The 10,336-nt window shown below is 42.3% G+C and overlaps 1 pseudogene across 1 annotated transcript; it reads right to left on the minus strand.

The window, feature by feature from the left end:
* Positions 1–771: 771 nt before the first annotated feature.
* Positions 772–9,389, minus strand: LOC308613992 (non-histone chromosomal protein HMG-14-like; annotated as a pseudogene). Its single transcript has 2 exons — positions 9,369–9,389; positions 772–1,251 (listed from the first exon to the last, which is right to left on the minus strand). The product of its transcript is annotated as a non-histone chromosomal protein HMG-14-like (transcript).
* Between the last annotated feature and the right edge of the window lie 947 nt (positions 9,390–10,336).

Here is a 10,336-nt window from a genome sequence, read left to right on the forward strand (position 1 = left end):
TGTTTCCATGTCTTGTGTATTGTAAATAATGCTGCAATGAACACGGGGCTACAGGGAGCTTTTCGAGAGAGTAATTTTTTTTTCTTTCATAATTGAGAATTTATTGGTTGTTTTGAGGATCAGTGCACAGATATTTCAATTTGTCCACAATTACCAACACACATACCCAAAATCTAAAAAATCATGTAGTTGCGATTGTTTTCTAAACAGTTATTCCAGTGACTTTCCAGCTTAAAATTTGGAGGCAAATTTCCCTTAACAGGATATCAAGTACCAACATCTTCAAATATTGGTATGTTGTTACATGGTAAGTCCTACTAATTTCACAATTTAATATCAGAAACCCTAAATAGTCAAATTGTCAATCATTCACAGCACATTAACAAAGTTACTAGCAAAACTGGACTACCACCGCCAAGGATGTTACAGAGTGCACGAAATTCTGACCAGGAGAGCCAAGATCAAGGAGTGAGTGGTTCACTTTAGGAAACAATTCTACCAGAAACAACATGGGAAGAGAAGCAATTTAATGTGTTCAGGACATTAAATGCACAACTGACTCCAAACTGCCATTTAGTGTGATTTGTATTATAGGATATAAAGGCTCCCCCTCATCTATGGAATGTGAAGCTGACACCCAAGACAGTCAAAGCCTCCCATGTTCAATATCCCACTATTTTCTGGTTGTACCAAAAAATAACCAACCAGCAAATGATTTCGCCTCTTAAAAAAAAAGCATTTACAGTTAAAAAATGGGATGAGGTAGGATTCCCTCCTTTTTAAAAATGTTTCTGGAACTACTAAGAAACTTGCATGTACAAAATAGTTGATCAAAATATTCCTCTGGATTGTACAAGAAGGGAGACAGGGACCACTGATAGGACCGGGTGCGTGGTATTAATCAGACTTGGCTTCTTTCTCTCCTGCTTTTTCAGAGGCCGGGGGCTCCTCGTTTTCAGTTTCTCTGTTTTCCGCAGGGAAGTCATCTTCCGTCTCTTGGTTAGCCATTTCGGCCTGCTTTCCCTTTGCTCCCCTTTTCTCTTCTGATTGCACTTTTTTGCCTGAAGGTGTATCCTTTCCTGCCGCCGTTTTTGGGCTTCGTTCCCACTTCTGCAGGAGCTGGTGTAGCTGACAGCCTTGCCCATCTCCCCCGGGCTCCTCGTTCGCTGCCCCCGTCGCGGAGCCGACCTTTCGCGCTGCTGGGATGCCTGGCCGCTGCCGTTCCTCCTGATGCCTGAGCGGCTGGGGACCCTCTCAAGATAGTGATGTTGTTTCTTTTGGATAAATTCCCACAAGTCGGGCTGCTGGATCACATGGTAGTTCTATTTTTAATTATTGGAGGAAACTCCATACTGTTTTCCATAGTGGCTGAACCAGTTTACATTCCCATCAACAGTGCACAAGGGTTTCCTTTTCTCCACATCCTCTGTGGTACTTATTTCTTGTCTTCTTGATAATAGCTATTCTAACAGGTATGAGGTAACATGTCATTGTGGGTTTGATTGACATTTCCTGATTATTAGTAATGTTGAACAGTTTTTCATGTATCTGTTTTCCATCTGTATGTCTTCTTTGGAAGAATGTCTATTCAGTTCCATTTTTGTTTGTTTTTTTATATTGTAGCTTTTTGTTAGTCATCAATTTTATACACATCAGTGTATACATGTCAATCCCAATTGCCCAATTCAGCACACCACCATCCCCACCTCACCCTGCTTTCCCCCCTTGGTGTCCACATGTTTGTTCTCTACATCTGTGTCTCAACTTCTGCCCTGCAGACCGGTTCATCTGTACCATTTTTCTAGGTTCCACATACATGCGTTAATATACGATATTTGTTTTTCTGACTTACTTCACTCTGTATGACAGTCTCTAGATCCATCCACGTCTCAACAAATGACTCAATTTTGTTCCTTTTTATGGCTGAGTAATATTCCATTGTATATATGTACCACACTTCTTTATCCATTCGTCTGTCAATGGGAATTTAGGTTGCTTCCATGACCTGGCTATTGTATATAGTGCTGCAATGAAAAATGGGGTGCATGTGTCTTTTTGAATTATGGTTTTGTCTGGGTATATGCCCAGTAGTGGGATTGCTGGATCATATGGTAATTCTATTTTTAGTTTTTTAAGGAACCTCCATACGGTTCTCCATAGTGGCTGTATCAATTTACATTCCCACCAACAGTGCAAGAGGGTTCCCTTTTCTCCACACCCTCTCCAGCATTTGTTGTTTGTAGATTTTCTGATAATTCCCATTCTAACTGGTGTGAGGTGATACTTCATTGTAGTTTTGATTTGCATTTCTCTAATAAATAGTGATGTTGAGCAGCTTTTCAGGTGCTTCTGGGCCATCTGTATATCTTCTTTGGAGAAATGTCTATTTAGGTCTTCTGCCCATTTTTGGATTGGGTTGTTTGTTTCTTCAATATTGAACTGCATGAGCTGTTTATATACTTTGGAGATTAATCCTTTGTCCATTGATTCATTTGCAAATATTTTCTCCCATTCTGAGGGTTGTCTTTTTGTCTTGTTTATTGTTTCCTTTGTTGTGCAAAAGCTTTTAAGTTTCATTAGGTCCCATTTGTATATTTTTGTTTTTATTTCCATTACTCTAGGAGGTGGATCAAAAAAGATCTTGCTGGGCCTCCCTGGTGGCGCAGTGGTTGAGAGTCCGCCTGCCGATGCAGGGGATACGGGTTCGTGCCCCGGTCTGGGAGGATCCCATATGCCGCGGAGCGGCTGGGCCCGTGAGCCATGGCCGCTGGGCCTGCGCATCCGGAGCCTGTGCTCCGCAATGGGAGAGGCCACAACAGTGAGAGGCCCGCATACCGCCAAAAAGAAAAAAAAAAAAGATCTTGCTGGGGCTCCCCTGGTGGCGCGGTGGTTGAGAGTCCGCCTGCCGATGCAGGGGAAGCAGGTTCGTGCCCCGGTCTGGGAGGATCCCACATGCCGTGGAGCGGCTGGGCCCGTGAGCCATGGCCGCTGGGCCTGTGCGTCCGGAGCCTGTGCTCCGCAGCGGGAGAGGCCACAACAATGAGAGGCCCACATACCGCAAAAGAAAAAAAAAAAAAAAAAAAAAGATATTGCTGTGATTTTTGTCAAAGAGTGTTCTTCCTATGTTTTCCTCTGAGAGTTTTATAGTGACTGGTCTTATATTTAGGTCTTGAATCCATTTAGAGTTTATTTTTGTGTATGGTGTTAAGGAGTGTTCTAATTTCATTCTTTTACATGTAGCTGTCCAGTATTCCCAGCACCACTTAATGAAGAAACTGTCTTTTCTCCATTGTATTTTCTTGCCTCCTTTGTCGTAGATTAGTTGACCATAGGTGTGTGGGTTTATCTCTGGACTTTCCTCTTCCAGTGATCTATATATCTGTTTTTGTGCCCATGGCCACATCTAATACCCTGATATTGCTGCCAACAGGAAGGGGCAAAAGGGGTAAGGGGACAGGTGGCGAATTGGGGGCTGGTTTACTGAGGGATGTGGGAACAGCCTGGAGTGGTTGCCACCTCTTGTGTGCCCTGTTGTTCCCTGGGTGTCCCTCTTCTTGTAAAATAAACAAGTAGAGGGGCAGAAAGTTGCCATTTTAAAGTCCACTAGAATCTGGACTGAGCTGGTTGCTGTAATCTGGCAGCTGAATCCCCACCAGGAAGATGACAGGCTGATGGTCAGCACACAGGGTGTTCAGAGAACAGTGCAAGGCTCCCCATCAGTTGTCCTTCTATACGCACAGTATCCTCTTAGATGGGCTCCTGGAAACCAGTTTTTCTTGGTCACTTGCTCATTCTCCTTCCTTTACAGCCTTCTGTGCACCTGACCTGATCCCAGACCCCATCTGCCTCTGTTCCTGTGTCCAAGTCTGGGCCACCTATGTGTGGTTCTGTCTTAGAAGGGTTACTACTGTCCATCCATCATGAGATCCTTCAAGCACAAGCACCCTCAAGACCCAGACCTCTCACATACCAAGGGAGTTTCTTTCACATAGCATCAGGCTGGACATTATTGTGCTGAACGACCCCAGTGGACAGGCTGGGATTTGGGGAGGGACAGGCTGGGATTTGGGGAGGGACACACAGAGGAGAGAGTAGGTAGAAGAGGCAGGGAGGCCAGTCCTTCCCCACACCTCAGCCTGTGTGACAGAGGAGCAGCTCTGGGTTGATGGTGTCGGGTAACATGAACCACATGGGGCTGGAACTGTCTGCAGGAGCACAGCTGAGCTGTCCTGGGCACCAAAGTGAAGCAGAAGGTGAGTGAATCAAGGGGTATGACCGTCGTCTTGGAATTCTTAGAAAAATGGCTGTAGATTCACAGATTTTTCAAGGTTTTCAAATTCTGGGAATTTCCCAAGAGGGGGCATATGTAATTTTATTTCCATTGAAAAATATCTCTAGGTGACCTAGAGCTATTCAAATTATAAATCTACTCCTAAATAGAATAAAACTAAATTATAAAAAAATGTGGAGTGGGAGACACAAATCTTGAAGGGAATCATTTCCTGAAGTGAACAGTCCTGTGTAAGGAAAGGGATAATGTCTGGGGAGTGATGGGCATGTCGAGAAGAGGGGAATGTCCACAGACAGTCCTCCCCCGGACACCTGTGCTCCCAATCCATAGCTTTTCCCTCCTTTACTCTTTGCATATTTCCATTTGTTCCTTCCACGCCAACTCCATGTCTCATTTGACTGGTGCGACCGCTAAAAATTGTCTCAGTTTTTGTCTTCAGTGACTTTTTTCTTATGTATCCTTTCATCATTCTGAAGGCAGTGTATCTGCCCCATTAGCGTCACGTCACTCCCAAGAGCCCCGGGCTCAGCTCACCTCTCACGCCTCTTCTCCCAGTTATAACCCCTGCTAAAAATAGCTTTTGGCTCACTTTTGCGTAATAAGAACCCTCAAATCTACTATATGAGTAGCCTTCAGTGCTATTCAAAGTGTGGTTTCTGAGAAGAGAAAAATAGTGGAAACATCCAGAAAGTTTTTATCAAGTTCACATTGCTATAACATCCAAGTGGGTGATTTTGAACTTTACATGCTATTCCCAGTTGCCAGCTCCCTTCCAGTGTTTCAAATGGGCCCTGGAGTTGCTAAAGTGGTGAGGTGAGGATGATGACCCACAAGTCATGCAGGTTCCTAATGCATTCCAGTGGCAACACGGAGGAAGTAGGATGGCCTATGACCTATGTCTTGGTTTGCCTGGGACAGTCCCAGTTTATAACTGTTGTCCTAGCATAATGATGTCAGAGTGTCCTTATTCACACTCAGGAGTGTCCACATTTGGACAGTAAATTAAATGGCCACTCTCCCTGATCCCCATCCACATCACATGGCCTCTGTTTTCACCCCCATCTCGTCGCCCCAAATTTCATAAGAAGCCACAGTGATTTCCGAGTAGGCCAGAGAAATGCTCCATCCAATTCAAGTATGTTTCTACCTCAGGGATCTAATCCTCGGATTCATTTTCTTTATATGCTCTTGGTGCCTTGTGAGTTATATTCCAATCATTACTGAGAAAGCCCCCTGATGGGATCAGAGAGCCTGGCTCAATAAGCAACTCTCTGCCATGAGACGTCACAGGAGTCAAGAGCCAGAGGATGCAAGGAGATGGAAAAAGGGTGATGCTTTCTTTTCACGCTGAGTTGACTGATGTTCTCTGTAAATGACGATCTGTAGTTACTGCCTATGTGGTCCCTTGGGAAGATACTAAAAGTCCAACTTGTCTACAAATACATGCCCTTAACCTGTTACTATGTCTAAAATTCCTACTTCACAACTACTCTTTACGTTGAATCCCAAACTCCTAATCCTTCCCTCCCACACTCCCCTCCCCCTTGGCAACCACCAGTCTGTTCTTTATGTCTCTGAGTCAGTTTTTGTTTTGTAGATACGTTCACTTGTGTCATATGTTAGATCTCACATATAAGTGATATCATATGTTATTTGTCTTTCTCTTTCTGGCTTACATCACTTAGTATGATAATCTTTAGTTGCATCCATGTTGCTACAAATGGCATTATTTCATTCTTTTTTATGGCTAATATTGCACTGCGCGTGTACGTGTGTGTGTGTGTTTATACACACTCACATATACCACATCTTTATCCATTCATCTGTTGATGGACATTTAGGTTGTTCCCATGTCTTGGCTATTGTCAATAGTGCTGCTGTGAACATAGGGGTGCATGTATCTTTTTGAATTATAGTTTTGTCTGAATATATGCCCTGGAGTGGGATTGCTGGATCATATGGCAACGCTAGTTATTTGAGGAACTTCCACACTGTTTTCCACAGTGTCTGCACCAACTACCAGCAGCGTAGGAGAGTTCCCTTTTCTCCGTACCCTCTCTAGCATTCATTGTTTGTAGACTTTTTAATGATGGCTGTTATGACTGGTGTGAGGTGGTACCTCGTTGTAGTTTTGATCTGCATTTCTCTAATAATTAGTGATATTGAGCACCTTTTCGTGTGCCTATTGACCATCTTTATGTCTTCTTTGGAGAGATGTCTATTTAGGTCTTCTATTATTTTTTTATTAGGTTGTTTGAGGGTTTTTTTGTTATTGAGTAGTTGGTTTTGAGCCAAGTACAAAACAACTGAAGCATGAGAAGTGATAATTGGCTGTTGTTTAAATATGTATTTATTTATTTTGGCCACACTGGGTCTTTGTTGAGGCACCCGGGATCTTTATTTGCGTCATGCACACTCTTTACTTGCGGCATGCGGACTCTTTACTTGCGGCATGCGGACTCTTTGTTGCAGCATGCATGTGGAATCTAGTTCCCTGACCAGGGATTCAACCCAGGTCCCCTGCATTGGGAGCCTTGGTTCTTAGCCACTGGACCACCAGGGAAGTCCCGGCTGTTGTTTAAAACTGTGGACATTCAAATGATTTTTCTCCTTTGCATTTTCATAGAATGCTAAGAAAGGTTGTAGTGGATTTTGCATGGGTAGGAGTATCAAAGATGGAAACTAAATTGTCTTCATCAGAATAGCCTCCTCATTGCCCTTCAACTTACCCTTTTTTCTTCCTTTCCTGAAAACACCAACAGTATTCTTGCCTTTTAGGGAGGTCCTTCTTCTGAAGAGCAACCATTTCTCACTCCTAGATACTCGGCTCAGTGTAGCCCTGAGCAGCTCCCAGGGTTGGAGGTCCTGTTTGTGGACCTTCCTAAGAACCTTGTAATGAGGAGTTAGGGATCCTCCATGGTATGGGCTCACACACTGACTTCTGCAATGGACTATAGTGGAGTGATGCTGGCTTTCTCATGTGGCAATGTACAATTTTACAATCTCAAGTAGAGAATGGAGCTATTTTAAAACCAAGCTCTACTTACAAGTTGAACTCAAGCATCAGCCGCCTTCTTTTCAAGGCTCCCCTCTTTCCACTGCATATGGCAAAGGTGTAGGTGTTAGCTTCGGTGTCTCCTGAGGGGACTCTGGGTATTACTCCTGGAGTCTGAGAGCTCTTCCTTCCCTCAGGGATCCCACTTTCCTGCTGGCATGGATGCACGTTTTTGATAGGATGCCATTCCCTGCCCCTGGGTACCAGTGGAAGGAGGGATGTGGAATCGATCAGAGTTCCCCTCACTGCCCCATCACATTAGGGTCCACACCAGCACCACACAAGACTGAAGTCTTCACAAAACCATTTCATTAGACTTGACCTAACAGCATGAAAGAGGATCACAAAATAAGACTTCCCTCATAGTTGACGGAAAAATTACCTCAAAACTTAACCCTCCATGGGCAATAAATTACCTGCTTTAAGAATAAGCAATTTTTTAATGTACTGAAATGGAGCAATGTCCAGTATGTATTTTTAAATAAGTTAAGTACAGAATAGTATTCTGTGTTTGTGTGTGTGTGTGCACGGGTGCTAGTGTGTGTATGTGAAAAGATACACAAGAAACTGATAATTGTGGTTGGTTCTGGAGAGGACACCAGATGGCTGGGGTATTTGGGTAGGACTTTTCAGTATACATCCTTTGCCACCTTTTGAATTTGGGATCATGTGAATGTATTAATAATTCAGAAATAAAGCTAAAGTTATCAGTTTTTGTTTAACATAGCTTGAGCTGGATTTTCTGTCATTTGCAACCAAAGAAGCTTGACTGGGCTATCCTTACGGCTATATATTTAGTTTGTTCTATCCACAAGGCAGGTATCTGTTTCTCACATATGAAACACTGAATGTTACTTATTTCTTTTTAGTTCCATAGTGAGTCCTGTATGAATTTCTTCATGTTACCACCTGCTCCCTGGTGCTTTTTACTCAAGGGTTTGGGTAATTAAATGGAATTTCATCCTGGGGGTGGGCACAGTACCTTATAATTATGTGCTAATATGACTTTCCTCAAAGTCCAAGAGGAAAATATTTAAGAAGTGAAGCCTTACCAGGGAATCCCCTCAATGGAATATTCCTGTTCCTGCCCACTTCCCAAAGGGAAATATTGCAGCTCTACAGTCTTCCAATATTTAGGAATCTCCACCCACCTAGCGTGTGTACTGCAATGCCTTAGTACATGTGAGGGCTCCTGAAATAGAAGCTCTTATTAGGATTCCTACTATGCAATTCACTTGAGGGCCAAGAGAATGCCTGGGAATCAGATATCTAAAAGTTCACATGCCAGGGCCCATCACTTCCTAGCTATCTGAGTGGGAGCAAGTTAGCTTTTCTGACCTTTATTTTTCTCATCTGTAAAATAGGGTTCCATTTTATATTTGTAAAATACTTGCTTGAGGATGGTTATGGGGATTCAATGAGACAACGTAGAAAAAGCATTTAATCCAGAGTCTGGTGTAGAGTAAATAAGAAACAGCTCAAGAGCTCACAGTGGCGAGGCCTCTCCATGTGGGTCACAAGCCATTAGGCGCACTTCTGTGTTCAGAGGATAGTTGTGTGCCGCTCAGAGGGCAACTCTTCAGTGGTGCTGAACATCCTCTATTTAATAACATGGGATTTATAACCATGCTTCCCATAGCCTCGCCTTCATTGTCTGTGCCTCACAGTAAGTTTTTAAGGAAATAACTACTTGGCTGTATCAAACAATTCCAGCTGCCCTAAATTAAAAATTTTAAACATTTAGTCTTGTTCTACACTGAAGAGAGCTCTCTGATATCTGGAGAAGTTTTTCTTTTCCTTTTGGAAAGTGAAGCATTTTGTTCTCTGAGTGATTGGATACAGGCATAGATCATGAAATGATTACCACAGTAAATTTAGACTATTCATTTTTCTTCTTGTGAAAAGAACTCTTAAGATTTACTCTCTTAATTTTGAAATATGTAGTATCCCATTGTTAACAATTGTCACCATGCTGTGTATTACATCCCCAGGACTTACTTATCTTATAATAGAAGTTTGTACCTTTTGACCACCTTCATCCATTTTGCCCACTTTCATCCAGTTTGTCAACTCCCAAGCCCTGCCTCTGGAAACCACCAATGTGTTCTTTGTATCTATAAGTTCAGTTTCTTTTTAGATTCTATCTATAAGTGAGATGATACAGTATTTGTCTTTCTTTGTCTGACTCATTTCACTTAGCATAAAATCCTCAAGGTCCGTGCTTGTTGTCCCAAATGGCAGGATTTCCTTCTTATTTATTGTTGAATAATATTCATATATATATGTATGTATTTGTATACACATCATATCTTCTTTTGTCCAGTCATCTGTTGATAGACACTTAGATTGTTTCCATGTCTTGTGTATTGTAAATAATGCTGCAATGAACACAGGGGTACAGAGAGCTTTTCGAGAGAGTGAGTTTTTTTTCTTTCATAATTTAGATTTTATTGGTTGTTTTGAGGATCAGAGCACAGACATTTCAATTTGTCTGCAATTCTCAACACATGTACCAGAAATTTAAAAAATCATGCATTTGCGATTCTTTTCTAAACATTTATTCCAGTGACTTTCCAGCTTAAAATTTGGAGGCAAATTTCCCTTAACAGGATATCAAGTACCAACATCTTCACATATTGGTATGTTGTTACATTGTACGTCCTACTAATTCACAATTTAATATCATATACCATACATAGTCAAATTGTCAGTCATTCACAGCACATTAACAAAGTTACAGGAAAAGGGGACTACCGCCACCAAAGGTGTTACAGAGTGCACGAAATTCTGACCAGGAGAGCCAAGATCAAGGAGTGAGTGGTTCACTTTAGGAAACAATTCTACCAGAAACAACATGGGAAGAGAAGCAATTTAATGTGTTCAGGACCTTAAATGCACAACTGACTCCAAACTGCCATTTAGTGTACTTTGTATTATAGGTTATAAAGGCTCCCCCCCATCTATGGAATGTTAAGCTGACACCCAAGACA

Source organism: Mesoplodon bidens (assembly GCF_964165515.1).
Source record: "Mesoplodon bidens genome assembly, chromosome: 3".
Lineage (NCBI taxonomy): Eukaryota > Metazoa > Chordata > Mammalia > Artiodactyla > Ziphiidae > Mesoplodon > Mesoplodon bidens.